Source organism: Helianthus annuus, chromosome 13, assembly GCF_002127325.2.
Source record: "Helianthus annuus cultivar XRQ/B chromosome 13, HanXRQr2.0-SUNRISE, whole genome shotgun sequence".
Lineage (NCBI taxonomy): Eukaryota > Viridiplantae > Streptophyta > Magnoliopsida > Asterales > Asteraceae > Helianthus > Helianthus annuus.
The window spans coordinates 145,710,608-145,729,649 of record NC_035445.2 but is presented as its reverse complement, the minus strand read 5'-3'; positions in this window follow the sequence as shown (position 1 = coordinate 145,729,649).

Sequence of the window (19,042 nt, the reverse complement as noted above, 5' to 3'; positions counted from 1 at the left end):
TATATATATATATATATATATATATATATATATATAGGGAGAACATCATGCGAGAACCACCTCTTATTGCGAGAACCGCGAAAACCAATGTGAACACAACCAAATATATATATATATATATATATATATATAAATTGAAAATGAAAAATACCAAAAAGAAATTTGTGGTTTGAGTTTATGAGCTGTTGGTTGATGTTAAAGAGTTTAAGCGATCAAATCCTCCCAAAACCATACATTGGGGTCAATGTATCCCAAGTGTGGGGATGGGGGGAAATTTTGAGGTTTTTTTAAAAAAAAAGTTTAACTCAAGCAAAACAATGTGAGAATTTGAACACCTTGGACTAACCCCAAGTGGCACACCGGCAACCCTTAGTACCCTTTATTCTTGGTGAGAGTTGAAGCCACACTTGTATATAAATAATACTTGTCTTTGATGAGAGTGGCAACGGGTGGGGGTGCATTAGAACTTGTGCTTGAATATGGTTCGAGTCCTTAGTTGAACATGAATGTGAAAAGGATTAGGGAAATTAGGTAGCCTCGTCTTGGTGAGTGCGAGTGTGGGATTTGGGGGTTGGATCTCATTAATTGTATATATGAGCTTGGTAGTGAGAGGGGCGGGGGTTTGGACATTTAGTTGCCCAATTTTGTGCCTAAAACCTATCATTTGTTACCCTTAGCTATTTTCCCCAAAGATTTACCCGACTTGATCCGGTCTTAAGATGTTAATAGTTGTTTTAGTAGTGTGTAGATATGTTATGGTGTTATGTTGAATGTTTGCTTAGTTGAAAAAAAAAGGAAAAAAAAGAAAGAGAAAAAAAACTGGAAAAAGCAATGGAAAAGAAAAGAAAAAAATGATGTTGAGTTGTCTTGTATATAGAAGTTTTAGTTTGGTAGTTGTTTGTTTGTTTCGTTGTGTAATAAAAGACCGGGTAAAGTCCTTCGCTACTACATATATATTCCATTTCCTACTCATTTGCCTAGCCATGTTACAACCATAGAGCCCATTTGATTTACATTCATGTTTGGCACTTGTTAGGAGAAGGAACGGTTTAGGTACAAGCCTATAGTTGTGCAATCACCCGTTTGCCTTTTGTGTGTCTAGCTTACAAATGCTAGTGCTTACTTGTTGCCGTGAGGAGAAATATAGCGAGGGGTGTGTTATTTTGGGTGTTAAGAAAGGGTTAGTAAAAGGACATTATGTTTATGCTTGGTTTATGTTGATCGCTTGTTTTGAAAATGGTTTTGATGAGTTGCTTGGGACAAGCAACGGTTAAGTGTGGGGATGTGACGGGTGGTCCATAGGACAACCCTTAATGGTGTTAAAAGACGAGTTTATCCCGCACTTAATCTCGTAATTATCTTGAATTAGATGACTACAGTTGCTTATGTTTCAGGTACGTTTTGGAGCTTAAATGGATAAATCGCTGCTTTGGATGGACTGGAGTGGAATGGGTCAAGCATGGAAGGAAAGAAGAAACAAAAAAAAAGATTCAGGGGTCCACCGTAATTTACGGTGGCCACCATAAATTACGGTAGCCCCTGAAAGTTCCTGGATCCATCGTAAACCAGTAGAGACTTACCGTATCGATCTAAAGTCTACCGTAACTTACGGTAGTTACCGTAAGTTACGGTAGAGGCTGCAAGGAAAAACGTAACTGCTCAGTAAAAACGGTTTTCAAGTGTCTTTTCATGTTATTCATGATTGGGAACGTTTCTCTGCACTTTGTGGACGAATTTTCGCTTTGGATATCATTTGGGAACAATTTCTAACATTCGGTTTTAGTTTTCAGTTCGTATGAACTTTTTCTTTGATGTTATGATGATCCACCGAACAATGTCCGCCTAAATTTGTGGTGATCATCTTAGGTGAAGGTTGTCACACCCCTAAAATACACATGCGGAAACCCCCGCGAGGCGTGTGACGTACCAGGATCCAAGCCACCAATCACATTGAACTCATAAATGTATTTAAATAAAACTTTCATTCATTAACATAGAGTGTTACAGGCGTTACATGTCATTCATTGTATACAGCGGAAGCATAATTCATTTGTTAAGTGTCTCGTAAAACATGTGTATATAAACTATTAAGCTTGTATTGCGATTCCATGTATCTCGACCCATGACCACTCCAGCCTCCCAGACAGCAAGTTCCAAATGATATAAGCCTATAGACCTGTAAGCATGCAGACAAGTGTGTCAGACAACGCTGGTGAGTTCAAAGTTTTGTAAACGTGTTTAGATACCAGTTACCAGATAAAACGTTTCAGAGATTCGATGTTTTGACTTGATGTTTTTATTAACTCGATTACTATATGCGGCTACAAGATGTGTTTGCCCAAACCCTAATGCCTCTATCAAAGCATTGGTCAAGTGGTCAAGGTAATTAGTTCACGCCCATCCTTTCCGGCACGGTGTTAGGGTGCCAATCCTAATAGCGATATCAACTAAATACCTCGTTGCCTTCCCAGCAACAATCGGTAGATGTAAGGGATCTTATATGATAGAAACTGAGTAATAACCAACATTCCATTAACCTGCCATTCCTCCCTGGAACGTTACCCGATATCCCTTCCCGGGATGCATGCTTGAAAAAAAAGTGCAGTGAACTCACCTTTGGTTTGCTCGGTAAGACTAGTTACTTGTTTACGTTTACAGTTGGTCAACCAAATCCTAACATAGTTACCAATGATAATCAGATTATATGCACATAATTCATATATTCCACGTACATATTACACAAGTAGCGTACACATAGTCACACATCGCTATACAAGTCGTATCAAGAGTTCACATAACATAAAAATTCGTAACAGCATGTTCAAGTAATTGAGTCTCCTGCAAGGCTCACATCACATGTTCATAATTCACCATAGCACATATCGGTAGTTCAGTTTTTCAATTAAGTGTTAAATCATATCATGAAGTCCTGAAGCCCAACCAACTTACCGCCCAACAAACTGTGCGATCAAATTAAACTGTGTGTGTGGTCCAACAGAAGGTTCGGCCCAACAGGTGGAGTCCAATTCCCAAACTTGTGCGATTGAAACGGACTTGTGCGACTGGATCCTCTTGTGCGACTGGGCCACTTGTGCGACTCGTGTGTGTTGTAGGTTGTGCGATCCAACAATATGAGCTCAATATGGATCGGCCCAACAGTTAACCCAAGTCTCAAATTGTGTGATTGGCATAAACTTGTGCGATTTGTTGTGATCTCCGTGAATTATAGAAACAGTTACACATTTCCTAATCTTTGGTTCATCAATACTCATTCGTAATGCACAAGATCAAAGTAGTTACAAATCCCTAATCATCACCTTATGATTAACATTATCATCACCATTTATAACGGATCTATTAACAAATTTGTAACTCAAGATCGGTTAACCATACTAACACATTTGTGAGCATATTGTAACACATGACTGCCAAACATCACCCTATGATCACGGATTCGCCGTTCACAATTCATACTAGCATCATCAAGAAAACAACAATCGAAACATCAATATCACATAAACCCTAAATGTCAATTTAGCATTTGCTAACATCGCACATCATAATCATCCTAATATCGCAAATCCTCAGCCGAAATCCAAACCCTTTTCACTATAACTCTATCATTGATTCTCATGGCCATAGTTTATGGTTTCACTATTCACACAAGTTAGTTTCTTAACAAATCATTCAGTTCAAACTATTGATCACCATACATCAAGAACCCTATTAACATACAATTTTAGCACACCAACATGAAACCGAACACATGAATAATAAAAGGGCTACATTCGAATCAGTGATAGGATCATATTAACCGAGAAACAGGGTAAGAACAAGAGGGATTCTTCGAGAGACACCAAGGTTGTCGTCGGGTCGCTTGAGAGGGAGGAAGAGCTAGGGTTTGGTGTGTGTGCTTGCAAGATAATGAGAGACATTCCCAATCATGGGTGTGTATACGTTCACATATGCGAGTCGGGCCCCCTCTTGGGCGTCGAAGGAGGTTTGGGCCGAGAGCTCCTAAATACTACAAGGAGGAGATTTGGCCCGTGAACAAAGTATGGTTCAGGTGTAGTGCGCAGCCCAAACGTTTTGATGCAATGAGATACAATTATACATATCATATTCACATAACACATAGCACATAACCATTCACTTATAATCTAGAATGCAAGACAAAAAGGATAAATACGATGAAGTGTTTGTGGAAAAATACGAATTGTCACATCATCCCCAACTTGAAAGAAATTTCGTTCCGAAATTTGATAAGCAACTCAGAAGTGTGAAGTGATAGATCAAGATGACTTTGGATTTTCCTCGGGTACCACATAGGTTTCTCTAAAACTCTTGTGTGATTTTCCTTAATTTCTAGAATGATAATCTTGTGTGTTCGCTTTGATTATCATGGTGTATGAATATTTGATTGTAGCTTGTTAATTGGTATTGCAATTCTAGTCTAAATCGTACGTTCTTGGTGTCGTTGACAATCGAGATATCACAGGAAGGGTTAGGGTTGGATATTGATTGATTGATCATCGGGAAACAACCTCGCATTCATATAATCCGAGTACTTTGTTCCCTTTCATCACAACAATTGTTTATATATGAGTTATGTCTATGTAACTCTTTCTAGTTGGAATTTTGCACAAGTGTTAAAAGAAACTGAAACCTAAGATGGTCATTGTTCTCATAATCTGAATTAAAATCCAATCTTGATTAGCAATTAGTTGATAACTTAGTTTTTAAATCAAACAATCCAACTCTTGATCTTTAATTTCAGCACATTAGGTTAATTGTAGTTAATTTGCAAGACTATAGAATCAACACATTTTCCACAAACTCCGTGTGTTTGATACCCATTTACTGCTATCTACTAGTTGTAATTTGGATTAAATTTGCGTGTACTATGATAGCACGTCAAATGCTCCCGTCCTTGCTTTACCTGATGGAAACGATGACTTCGTTGTCTATTGTGATGCCTTGAACCTTGGTCTTGGTTGCGTTCTCATGCAGCGGGACAAGGTTATCGCTTACGCGTCTCGTCAGCTCAAGATCCACGAGAAGAACTATACAACCCACGACCTCGAGCTAGGCGCAGTTACTTTTGCGTTGAAAATTTGGCGACACTACCTTTACGGTACTAAGTGTACGGTCTTCATGGGCCATAGGAGCCTACAACACATTTTCGGCCAAAAAGAACTGAATATGCGTCAACACCGATGGGTAGAACTTCTCAACGATTACGACTGTGAGATCCATTATCATCCCGGCAAAGCAAATGTCGTTGCCGACGCCCTCAGTAGACGAACTATTTGCATAGCGTTCGTAATATCCAATGCATCATCTCGAAACTCTCATCCATGAAGCCCAACATGCTTGTTTCACCGAGCGCACTTTGAAGAAGGAAAGGATTCTCAACGATGGAGCCCAGTTAGTGAATAAGTCGAATGGGATATTCCATTATCTGGACCGAATTTGGATCCCTAAGCGGACCGATTTACGATAGATACTGATGGACGAAGCCCACAAGTCTCGATATTCTATTCATCCCGGTGCTGATAAAATGTACCAGGACCTTCGCTACAAGTACGGGTGGTCGGGCATGAAGAAAAATATCGCTCTCTATGTTTCCAAGTGCCTGACTTGCTCGAAGGTCAAGGCCGAACATCAAAGACCCTCTGGCTTACTCGTCCAACCCGAGATCCCCATGTGGAAATGGGAGAGTGTAGCTATGGACTTCATAACTAAACTTCCGCGCACGCCATCAAGTCATGACAGCATCTGGGTTGTCGTTGACCGTTTGACTAAATCCGCTCATTTTCTGCCGATATGGGAAGACTACAAGGTAGAAAAATTAGCCCGAATCTACACCAATGAGATCATATGTCGACATGGGATGCCTCGTGACATCATCTCTAACCGCGATGGTCGGTTTACCTTGCGTCTACGGGAAACGTTTCAATCTGCTCTCGGTACTACACTTAATCTAAGTACCGCTTTCCATCCCCAAATAGACGGTCAGACTGAAAGAAGGATTCGTATCGTTGAAGACATGCTCCGTTCGTGTGTCATAGATTTCGGTGGTAATTGGGACGCATACTTACCTTTAGTCGAATTCTCCTATAATAACAGTTATCATTCCAGCATTCAAATGGCACCGTTTGAGGCATTATACGGAAGAAACTGTCGATCGCCTATTGTATGGCACGAGATCGGAGACTCGCAAATAACCGGTCCTGAGCTGTTGCAAGAACGACTGACAAAATCCTACAAATTCGAGACAACCTACTGAAAGCTCGGAGTCGTCAGAAAAGTTACGCCGATAGACGACGCAAGCCCCTTGAATTTGACGTTGGCGATCACGTACTCCTAAAGGTATCACCTTGGAAGAGTGTGATCAGATTCGGCAAGAAAGGAAAGCTCGCGCCTCGATATGTTGGACCCTTTAAGATTTTAGAAAGGATCAGAAAAATGGCCTACAGACTCGAACTACCGGAGGAACTTAGCAACGTCCACTCGACCTTCCACGTTTCGAACCACAGAAAGTGTCCTGCTGAGCATGATTTAAAAGTTCCACTAAAAGACCTTCAAGTGGATGAAACATTACACTTTGTGGAGAAGCCTGTCGAGATTATGGACCGAGAAACCAAGAAGCTCAGGAGCTCACGTATTCCCATTGTGAAGGTTCGCTGGGAAGGCAAACGAGGCGCAGAGTTCACTTGGGTACTCGAAAGTGACATGAAGGCGAATGTTGGTGCATATTCTGTGACAACAGCTTAGATTTGGTCTTTGGATATCTTGTAATTAGTTATACGATAAACAGTTAGCGGGTTTAGCTTTGTATTAGTGAGATTATAGAGTTTGGGCTAAACTAAACCCATTTGGGTCAAGGGGAAACGAATTGGGCTTGCCCATGTTGCAAACCCTAGCCCAAATAGTGAACCTTGTGTTATATAAACAAGGTTAGGCTTTAGGGTTTAGGTTAATCAGCCAAAACAGTATTTGTGAGATAGAATTTCGTGATAGCTTTAGGGTTTGGACGAAATTCTGGTTGTTAGGGTTTTGATTGATTGTAATACTTTGAGTTTGATAATCAATAGAACACCCGGTTTGAAAGTGATTGTTGATTTCTGTTCCTACACGTTTTCTGTTTATTCTGATCAAGAGGATTCCGCACTCTTGATTGGAAAGACAATTCTGTGAAGATCCATACATCAAGGGGACCTACAATTAGTATCAGAGCATTAGGCTCTTGAAGGCTCGGTTCAGAATTGTTTGCTGCAGAAACAGTGAGTGATTTCGATTTTTTGTTAAACCTGAAAATTAGGGTTTATAGAATTTTCGAAATTTTTTTGTTGGTTTGAGAAAATTTTCTAAAATTTTTGGCTGTTTTGATCTTCTGGTTTGTTTGTTTGGTGTTTTTTTTAAGGATTTCTGGAAAGATTCGGTTGATTGTTAGAAGGATTTTGGCTGGAAACACTTGAAGATTCGAAGATTGTTCTTCGTGTTCTTCACGTTCTTCGTTCTGTTTCTTGTTAATTTTCGAAAATTACTGATATTTTGCTGTTTTGATTTTGCAGATTTGTGTTGGAGAAGAGATAAGATCTTCAAAATTTCGAAAAGATTGGATTTCCATATTTTCTGGCGAATTTGATTAATTTTGCTGACTGACCAGTGAAATTAACACACCGGCGAATTTGGAACTTAATAACTCGGTCATCGGCGAAATTAAATCCTAAGGCGACTTTGGTAATCGTATAATTTTCCACAGCGAAGTTATTACGATTTTCGGCGAAGTTACTGTTCGTCGTATTCGCGAAATAGACCAGCGAAATTGACTTGTTCGCGAAATCGACCAGCGAAAATATCCAGCGAACCTTATCAGCGAAATTGACTAGTGAACTGCATCAGCGAAATTAAACAAACATCAGACCAGCGAATTTAACTTGCTTACTAGCGAAATTCAGACAGCAAATTTAAAATCCAGCAACTTTAAAGGGTGGAATTTCAGTTGGCAAGCGTCGGAAAATTTTCAGTGTTTTGCAAATAGAAATTGAGTCCGTAGCTCGTTTGACGAAACCGTTTGCACCGTAGCTCGTTTGACGAAACCGTTGAACTCTGGAAAATCCCGAATTCGGTTTTTGACATTATATATCATTGGATTCGTCTTTTCGAGACGATTCTAAGGGTGTAATTTGGTAACCACTATTTTCGGACAAAATTTTGTACGGTTTTCTCAGTCTGCAACGTTAAAATGTCGAACATGTCTACTTTGAATGAGCTGTTGAAGATGGAGCATGAGGTTGGTACTACCAACAAACCACCTAAGATGATGAAGGTGGAAAACTATCTGACATGGAAGGATCGTTTTCAGTCCTTCATTGAATATCAGGATACGCGCATGTGGATATGCATTGAAGATGGGTATACGAATCCTACACACGACTTTGAGGGCAGACCACGTAGAACAGCATATGTGAACATGCAAGATAATGATAAAAAGATGTACGAGGCTGAAAAGAGAGCCTTGGCTGCAATCAAAATGTCGTTACCTGATAGCATTAAACATACCTTCAAGAAGTACACTAATTCAAATGCTGTTTTCAAGTACATGAAGCATGAGTCACTTGAAGACGTCATCACTCGTTACTACCATCTGATGTCAGAAATGGAGAATTATGAGATCGATTGCTATTCTGACGTGGAGAAGAATGACAAGCTGCTAGATGCTTTGCCTACCAAGTGGGATATCTACACTCTAATGATCAAGGGTGAAGCAGATTATGAAACAAAAGAGTTTGAAGAGGTAGTAGGAAAGTTGAGAGCTTATGAGCTCAGCATGAAGAAGAAAGATACTGGATATGATCAGGTTCAAGATCCGGCGGTTTACAATGGGCTTACATCTTCTTCATCTCAAAACGCTTCTAGCGACTCTGCTACTGCGTTTTTATCATGTGAAAATGAGCAGGTTATGGTGAATCAGGATGGTGATGTGTGTTTTGTTGCTGCTTCAGGAGGATCATCTGGAGTAAAGAAAACGTCAGCTTCTAAGCAGAGTAGTAGTGCTAAGTCGATGCCAATGAGTGTGAAGTCTGCTGAAGAGCATCTGGCTCTACTTGCTTCGTTTGTTGCTTCTTATGAAAACTACATTCAGGGAAAGATTTCTGATCCTGCTACTTTAGATGAAGACTATGATCAGATTGACCCTGATGATCTTGAAGAGATGGATTTGCAATGGCAAATGGCCATGATTTCTAGGCGTGTGAAAAGGTTCATGAACAGAACAAGAAGGAAGTTTGTAGGGAGAAGTGTTGGTTTCGACAGAAGTGTTGGTTTCGACAAGACCAAAGTAAGGTGCTTTAATTGTCAAAGTTATGGGCATTTTGCTAGGGAATGTCAGAAACAAAAGCAAGAAAATTCGAGTCAGAGTTCAAACAACAGGAATGCATCAAACAACTCTAGCTCAAAGGCCTTGATCTCTACAGCATGAGAAGGTTCGTATGACTGGAGCATTCATCTAGAAGACAATGAGAATGCCACTCAGGCATTCATGGCAGAGATAGTGCCTATTGATGATGATAAAGCTACTGAGGGAGATGCTGAAGTGAAAGTTGATGCTGAGGTGAAGGTTGAGAATCAAGCTGAAGAAAAGATGGGTGATCAGACATCAGTTGCTGCTGAAGATGAAAAGCAAAAGTCTGACCATGAAAGAGAGGCTGAAGAAAAAGATGTGAAATACAAGAGAATGGAAGCTCAGCTTGCGGCTCTTATGGCCAACCTTGATAAACAAACAGGGGAGGTAAAAAATAATTCTGTGTGTTTAAAGTGCCGTGAACTACAGGGTGAGGTTGACAGGTTGTCCACCCACAACCAAAGTTTGGTAAGAGAAATGTCTAACATAAAAGAATCAAACTTTTTCGCTAAAAGAAATGAATCTCTATACTTGAAGAAAATTAAAGGTTATGAAACTGAAATTGATTCTTTAACCTGCAAACTAAATGAAAAACTTCAAGTCATAGAATTAGCTCATGACATGATGGCTGAGAAAACGAAAGAGATTTCTGATAAAAACAAAGAGTTGTCAGATGCACAACTCAAAATTGTTGAACTTGAAAAGAAATTGGGTCAATTCAGGGATTCTACTTTTGTTATGAAACATATGATGGGTGGGTTAAAGAAGAGTAATGACAAGACTAGTGTGGGATTCCAAGGCTTTAAAAAAGTCCCACCTCTTCTTAGTCATGATTATTCATTCCTACCTGATGAAGATGAGCTAACCAATTTCATGTCAACAGCACCAAGTAGTTCCACATCAAGTCAAGGTGATGAGTCTGAGAGAGATGAAGCCAAGAAGGATAATAACAGCAAACCTGTTTTGAAAACAAAAACTTCACATCCTAGGAATAAAAACTCAACTTCTGTTAAAAAGATTAGTTTTGTTCAAGGAAGTGACATGAAAAATAAAACAGCTGTTATTGAAAATGAATCGAACGTAGAGTTTGCTAAAAATAAAAACAAAGAAGATTCTGAAATTAAGCAAACTGAACCAAATCCTTCTAAGGCATCATCATCAAAGGCTGAATCTAGTTCAAAGGCTTCAGATAAGAAGTCTTCGAAAAAGATGCCGTGCTTCAAATGTCACACCAAAGGACATGTAGCTAGCTGCTGTCCTAACAAAAAGAATGAAGCACAAGTGAATTAGAGGAAGAGAGAGAAGTCACCAGAGAAAAGTGGTGATAAGCAGGAGAGAGAGTCCAACTCTCCAAAGAAATCTGCTCCCAAGCAACCAGAGAAAGTTGCTGTCGTTGTGGATAAGGCTGAAAAAGGAACTCCACAAGTTCCTCGTTTTCAAAGAAATCAACCTAGATTTCAGCCTAGATCTCCACCAGGCAGATTTGAGAGAACTAGAAGCAGTTCACCAGGAATGAACAATCAAAATTCTAATAATTTCAGAAGTCAAGGTCAATATCAAAATCGATACCAAAATAATGGTGGTCGAAATTTTTATAACAATGGCTTTAGAAATAACCAAAATAACACTTCTTGGAATCAGAATCAAAATTTTCAAAGGTCAATAGTCCAAACCCACATAGGAACCCTCAGGACCAAAGACCTAGTGGAAATCAAAATCAAATTCCAACGGGTCTAAGATCCAAGACTCCAGTTAGGAGTAATGGACGACCCAAGACCATTAAGACTTGGGTCCCCCAATCTAACTAATCTTTTGGTTGGTGTGTGCAGGAGCTGCTAAGGAGGATTATCAACTTGTGGTATGTTGATAGTGGCTGCTCCAGGCACATGACGGGGGATGCGAGATTGTTGACTGAATTTGAAGATTATGATGGTGGACATGTGAATTTTGCGGGTGCGAAAGGTGGTAGAATTACTGGACGAGGAAAGGTGACCAATGGGAAGATCACACTGGACAAAGTGAACTATGTTGAGCAGCTTAAGCACAATCTGATGAGCGTGTCACAAGTCTGCGACAAGGGTCACTCGGTCCATTTTACCAAGAATGAAGCATTAGTGTTGAAACCAGGTTTGGAGATACCGGACGATTGGATAGTGATGCGAGCGCCAAGGAGAAATGACACTTATGTCATGGACATGGGTGCTAAGGATCCAACTGCAGTGGTGGCGTGTTTACTATCAAAAGCATCTGAAGCTGAATCGATGTTGTGGCACAGACGCATGGCCCATATTCACTATCGCAAAATGAACTATCTTGTTAAACATGAGCTAGTGAAAGGGGTTCCATTGCGGAGGTTTCAAGTGGAAGACAAATGTCTACCATGTCAAAAGGGAAAACAACACAAGAAACCTCACAAATCAAAAACAGTAAATTCCATAGATGCCCCTTATGAATTACTTCACATGGATTTATTCGGTCCAGTGAACGTGAGGAGCATAGGTGGAAAGTACTATTGTTTAGTTGTCACTGATGATTACTCACGTTATTCATGGGTTTTCTTTTTAGGTACAAAAGATGAGACAGCAGAGATGTTGATAGATCTTTTTACAAAATTGGAAAACGTTCATGATGCAAAGATCAAGAGGATAAGGAGTGATAATGGCACAGAGTTCAAGAATCGTATTCTGGATCTCTACTGTCTTCACAAGGGAATTGAACATCAATATTCTGCTCCTTATACGCCTCAACAGAATGGAGTTGCTGAGAGGAAAAACAGGACGTTGATTGAAGCCGCTAGGACGATGCTTTCAGATTCTAAGCTATCAGTTCTCTTCTGGGGAGAAGCTGTGAATACAGCTTGCTATGTCCTAAACAAAGTTTTGACTGTTAAACGTTTTAACAAGAAACCAAACTTAGAAGGCTTTGAACCATTTGGATTACCCTGCACCATTGTGCGAAATAAAGATAACCAAAAATTCGGTGAGGTGGCTGACGAGGGCTACTTTCTAGGTTACGTACCTGGCGCACCGAATAAAAGGGTTTTTAATCTAAAATTTGGTAAAATTGAGGTTGTGTTTAATGTTGAAATCACTTCTTACAAGCCTCAACAATCAACGAGTGGACCAGCTATATTATATGATTATGAAAGTCTTTTTAAATCATTTAATATTCCTGAGTATTCCAATGCAGATGAGTCTCAGCTGATTCAAACAGTGATTGGTGATGATGAAGGCGAGTTCATGCCTAGATCGAATGTTGATATGACAGATGCTCCGAACACTTCCCAAGATGCTGCTGATACTGATTCAAGTGACAGTGAACCCGAATGCAATCCGGGGGAGGATTTCATTAATCCGTTTGCAGATCAGAACATTCAGGGGGAGGTTGGATCAAACCTGGGTGACAGTCTAGTAGTCGATGCTGTTGCTACTACACGAGCAAATCGAGATCATCCAGTTGACATGATACTTGGAGATCCTACTGCAGGTGTTCAGACAAGAAGAAGTATAGCAACGAATACAGGGTTATTTGTTTCGATTGAGAAGACTGGGATTGTGAACGAATGCTTGTATAGCTGCTTTATTTCCCAAGAGGAGCCAAAGAACATTCACATGGCTCTTAAAGACAATTCATGGGTTGAAGCTATGCAAGAGGAATTGGCCCATTTTGCTAAGTTGAAGGTTTGGGAGTTGGTTGATCTTCCTAAAGGTGAAAGAGAGATTGGCACTAAATGGGTATTTAGGTGCAAGAAGGATGAAAGAGGTATAGTCACGCGAAACAAGGCTCAATTGGTGGTCAAAGGTTTCAATCAGCAAGAAGGGATAGATTACAATGAAGTGTTTGCACCAGTGGCAAGGTTGGAGGCAATTCGTTTGTTTCTGGCTTTCGCAACATTCAAGGGCTTCAAAGTTTACCAACTAGACGTGAAGAGTGCGTTTCTTTACGGGACAGTCCAAGAAGTGGTGAATGTCTCACAACCAGATGGGTTCGTTGATCCAGATTATCCAGATCGAGTGTACAAACTTGATAAGGCTTTATATGGGTTGCATCAAGCTCCCAGGGCGTGGTACGAGACACTGTCTACACATTTGATCAAGAATGGTTTTGAAAGAGGTCAGATTGACAGTACACTGTTCATCAAGAGGAAGAAGGAAGATTTTCTGCTGGTACAGGTGTACGTGGATGACATCATCTTTGGGTCATCTGATGAAAGCATGTGTAAAGAGTTTGAGCAGGTGATGAAGAGCAAGTTCGAAATGAGTGCTATGGGTGAGCTATCTTACTTTCTGGGATTACAAGTTGAGCAGAAGGCAGATGGGATGTTTATTCATCAAACGAAGTATGTGTATGACATTTTGAGTCGGTTCAAAATGAATGATTGCTCTACTTCCAACACACCCATATGTGAAAATCACAATCTTGGCCCAGATCATGAAAGTACTGAAGACGTTGATCCTACTCAATACAGGGCAATGATTGGTTCTCTAATGTACTTGACTGCTTCAAGACCCGACATCATGTTTGTCGTATGCTTGTGTGCCAGATATCAGGCGAATCCAAAAGAGTCACACATGAAAGCAGTGAAGCGGATTCTTCGTTACTTGAAGGGGAAACCTAAACTTGGGTTGTGGTATCCAGCTGATAGTGATTTGACGTTTGTTGCTTACACTGACTCAGACTTTGGAGGATGCAAATCAAACAGAAAGTCTACAACAGGTGGTTGTCAGTTCTTAGGAGGCAGGATCGTGTCTTGGCAATGCAAGAAGCAATCCCGTGTGTCTACATCTACGTGTGAAGCTGAATATATTGCTGCTGGAAGCTGCTGCTCTCAGGTTCTCTGGATACAACAGCAAATGCGCGATTACGGTTTGGATTTCACTCGTACTCCTATTATGATAGACAATAATGCCACTATTTCAATAACTAATAATCCCGTGAACCACAGTCGCACAAAACATATTGACATACGTCATCATTTTATACGGGATTGTGCTGAAAAGAGACTAATTGAATTACATCGAGTCGACACAGAAGATAACCTGGCAGATCTTTATACTAAAGCATTTGACAGGGCTTGCTTTGAACACTTAGTCGAACTCAACGGGATGAGGAATCCTGAATAACTGGTTTTCCATAAGAATTTTTGTAAATAGTTTACTGCTTTTCATAAAAATCAAAAACATAAAAAAATTGAAAAATCAAAAACATAAAAAAAATAGAAAATTAAAAATGAGATCTCACTGTGTGGAAAAGAAGAAATGATAGTACATCAGCAACTTAGACTGTCACACTGAACTTGAACCATAAATTGCTTAAGTGTGATAGCAGCTTCATCATATGATGTACCAGTAGGCAAAACGCATGAAATAATCAACTTACCAATGTGATATAAACATAAATGAACTGAATATGAGTGGGGAACGCATCAGTGGTGTATGGTTTAATGACCTTAATTCTTGCGTTGATAGATTGCCAAAATCTGAAGTTTTGGGTCTTTATACTGTTATCTCATCTAGGGATATCTTGGCTGTCTGTCTGTTAGAACTAAAATTGTACATGACCCCAGGAAAGAAAGTCACTTGGAATTAGCTCATTTCTATTTGAATGTCTGTATGTTGTCCCGATACACATAATTTTGATCTGATTCTGAAATCTTCTCTGAAAAAATTCATGTACCTCCTCTGCTGCATCCAGATATATGCTGACCTGGAGGTGCTAGGCAACGACAGCTTCTGCTGCATCCAGATACATGCTGACCTAGCTGTACGTTGTCGCGCTATAGATCTAATACACCCGAAAGACGCCCTCAAGTGCCCAAAAGAAACCCAAGAAACCTATATCAAACTGAGAAAATCTCATTTGATTTGTATATTATACCATCTCTGCTAAAGATCAATTCTGTTCTCTTCTCAACCTATTCCCAGTTAAGATTTCAGAACTCTGGATTGGACTTGTGAAATATGTGGTAGGGAAGATACTTGCATGATAGAGTGTGCTGTTTATATTTCCAGGATTTGATTAGTATTTATTTGGGTGTTCATAGTTAAACAATCAAAACATGATAACATAATTATATGCAGACACAGTCAGGATATTTTAAAGGATGACATCAGTATACTCACCTACTGCGATGAATCTTTGTGCATACCTTGATCGCGGGGGTATATCCTGAAGTGGGACACACTAATATATCAGTAATAAAATTACCTTAACGTATCATACGGTAATGGTACTTGAAATGTTCATGCATTTTGTTTAAGTGTACATACATACTGGTAATCGTCTTGAACTGCTTTTCACTAAAACATTAAATAAAGAATTAACTAATTGTGTGAAACGTTTTGATTGTGCTGATATGATCTTCTTACCAGTGATTCTCACAAAAATAGAGTGTTTATTGCTTTTGTATTTACTTGCTTTCAGAAAAATATAAAAATCTAAAAATAGTGTCTTTTTCTGTTTAAAATTCTTAATGTACGGAAAACTGTTATTCTTAGAGGAATTGTTACTGATAGGGGGAGACGGTGTTAGAAAGTGAGTTCAAAATTTTAAATCTTGCAGGTTCTTGTGTGTTGAACAAAAAGTTTTGCGTGTTGGTGATGAATTTGAAAATGCTTAATCTGTGATACAGTTTAACTATCTCTTGAAAAATAATAATTTATTTAACTTTGTTGAAAAACTCTTATGGTTTCTCGAGATGTTTGTTTTATAGTATACAGATTGAAGCAGTATGTTGCTGAGAAGTTGCTGTGAAGTGTGAAGATGAGAGTTTAATTGGATGCATGGTAGAACCTCCTTTCTATATTGCAGACAAGATTGAAGAGTTTGAAGATTGCTTTGCAAATGCTGAACTGGAGTTTACTCACACGCTAACGTGTTGAAGATTTGGTGATTGGATGCATCAGCTTAGGGGGAGTCTGTTGCTGACAGAAGCTATTGAAGCTGAAGATATCCAAAGACCAAAGAAAGTGCAAGATTACTTGAAGATTGCAAGAAGACTGAAGACAAAAGACTGAAGACAAAGTTTTTATGAAGCTATTGTCAAGGGGGAGTTTGTTGGTGCATATTCTGTGACAACAGCTTAGATTTGGTCTTTGGATATCTTGTAATTAGTTATACGATAAACGGTTAGCGGGTTTAGCTTTGTATTAGTGAGATTATAGAGTTTGGGCTAAACTAAACCCATTTGGGTCAACGGGAAACGAATTGGGCTTGCCCATGTTGCAAACCCTAGCCCAAATAGTGAACCTTGTGTTATATAAACAAGGTTAGGCTTTAGGGTTTAGGTTAATCAGCCAAAACAGTATTTGTGAGATAGAATTTCGTGATAGCTTTAGGGTTTGGACGAAATTCTGGTTGTTAGGGTTTTGATTGATTGTAATACTTTGAGTTTGATAATCAATAGAACACCCGGTTTGAAAGTGATTGCTGATTTCTGTTCCTACACGTTTTCTGTTTATTCTGATCAAGAGGATTCCGCACTCTTGATTGGAAAGACAATTCTGTGAAGATCCATACATCAAGGGGACCTACAGCGAAGTACCCGCACTTGTTTGTTGCGGATAAAGCCTAATTTCAGGACGAAATTCCCTTAAGTATGGGAGGCTGTAACACCCCGTGTTTCGAAAGTCAAAGTCAAAGTCAAGATTGAAGTCAAAGGAAGAAAAGATTGCTAATTGCGACCAGTCACTCCTTGCCCAACTACTGTTTTGACTTCTTTGACTTGTAATCGAATCTATTTATTTTGTTTGCTTTAGTTGTATTATGTGGAGTATCTGTGAATAATCGAGGTTTAATCGATGTTTATCGCATGTTTTACCACTTTATCGCTTATCGCATCGCTATCGCATTCGCAACTCGAATTATGCGTTCTGGATATTGTTTTACTTGTGTGTGCTATTTATGTGTTACTTGTGCGTGCTTATTTATGTTTATGTTTGGTGGTGATGCATCGAAATGCAATCGCAACTCTATCGCAAACGCTAAACGCAAGTTATTTATAGTGATTGTATGTTAGATTTAGTAGTTAGGTTATTTGAGTAACTAATGGGTAATTCTATCGCATCGCTCGCTCAAAACGCATCGCATCACAACGCTTAGCACGCAAATCGAAATGACAAAACTCAACACGCAGGAGACCTGGATCGAGTGGTGTAACACCTCGTAAAATCATACCCAATGAAATAAAGACACGTGTCATGTAAGACAAACGTGTCAGGAATCCCGGGTCAAATAAAAGATGTATGGTTGGATTTAAAATACCTCTGAGCGACCCAAATTACAAATCCCAAGATCCTTAAATCGTTATGATAAATATCTGATATATTAGCCGGTTACTCCTAAATAAAGAAAATTCCATTTTTAAATGGAAATTAAATTCTTTAAAATGTTACTATAATATTTAGGAAATTTACAATTCTTGGTTAAAAGAATTGAACTTGAGCTAAAGTATGTCCAAGCATGAATTCTTGAAATTTCCGTCACTTTAAACTTGCCACTAAGTGCCAAGGGAGTGTAAGTGCATGCAAGGCATGCAATGTTTGAGCAAAAGGGACCCTCAGCTGAAAAGAAATGCACAAGATTCAGATTGGACAGAAGTGCATGGTCAAAGCCTATGAAATCCCAAATTTTTGTCCTCTGGTCATCGAAACGGACCGCAAAGCCAAGGGCTTACGGCCCGTAAGATAGTAATTGGGTGCATCAGACCAGGGTCGGTTACGGACGGTATCCGTATAGGCTTACAGTCTGTAAGAGGAGCATACGGACCGCAAGGGATTTGGCTTATTGTCCGTAAGCCTGTCGCTGGCAGCAACTTTTGGAAAGCTGCCTGTTCAGCCTGTTACACCGCCTTATTAGTGTGGTTTTCGAAATCAGGGGCTTGATAGGTGGTATATAGCATCATAGGGGCACCTGGGATCATCTCACAACACTTGTAGAGTTGCATGGATTGATGTTGAGCATTTGGGACTCCTATATAAAGAGTTGAAGTTGTGAACTTTGCACTTGCTCACTTGCAAAATATTTCAAGTATTCTCTGGAGCTTCTCTGATCAACAACCACCTCCTCTTAGGTCCCTAATCATACTTAGGACTCTTGTAAGTGTCCTTAATCCTTTATTATTCAGTTTAGCTTAGTTAATTAGCTAAAAGTCAAACCGTCGTAATTAAGGTTTGACTTCGAGATTAAAAAATAATTACTCAGTCAAATCTCGAATTAAAAATACCTATAAATAGGTAATTATGTGGGTAATAAACCCTTAATAGGGTAACCTCAGATTCCCACTCTAACTATGACAATTGTCGGGTCAAAGCTAATTACAAAAAGTCAACAGAAAGCTTTACTTCAAATAAAAACATAATTAGCAATGTAGGATCCATACAACTGATCAGAGTGTCGCGCTTCGGTCAAAGATAATATTTATAAGCCCAAATTACCCTTAACAATGTGTTAGTGGTAGTAAGGGGTCGATCCACGAAGAGTATGTGGTTTGTGTGTGGATTCGAATGAATTAAACAATTGTGTCACGATTATGAAGCTTACTAGAATAAATTTGTGTTTTTGTTTAATTAGAGGATATGATTTTAAACTAGATGATTTGATGAAAATGAGTAACAACTACTACTTAACAATTGT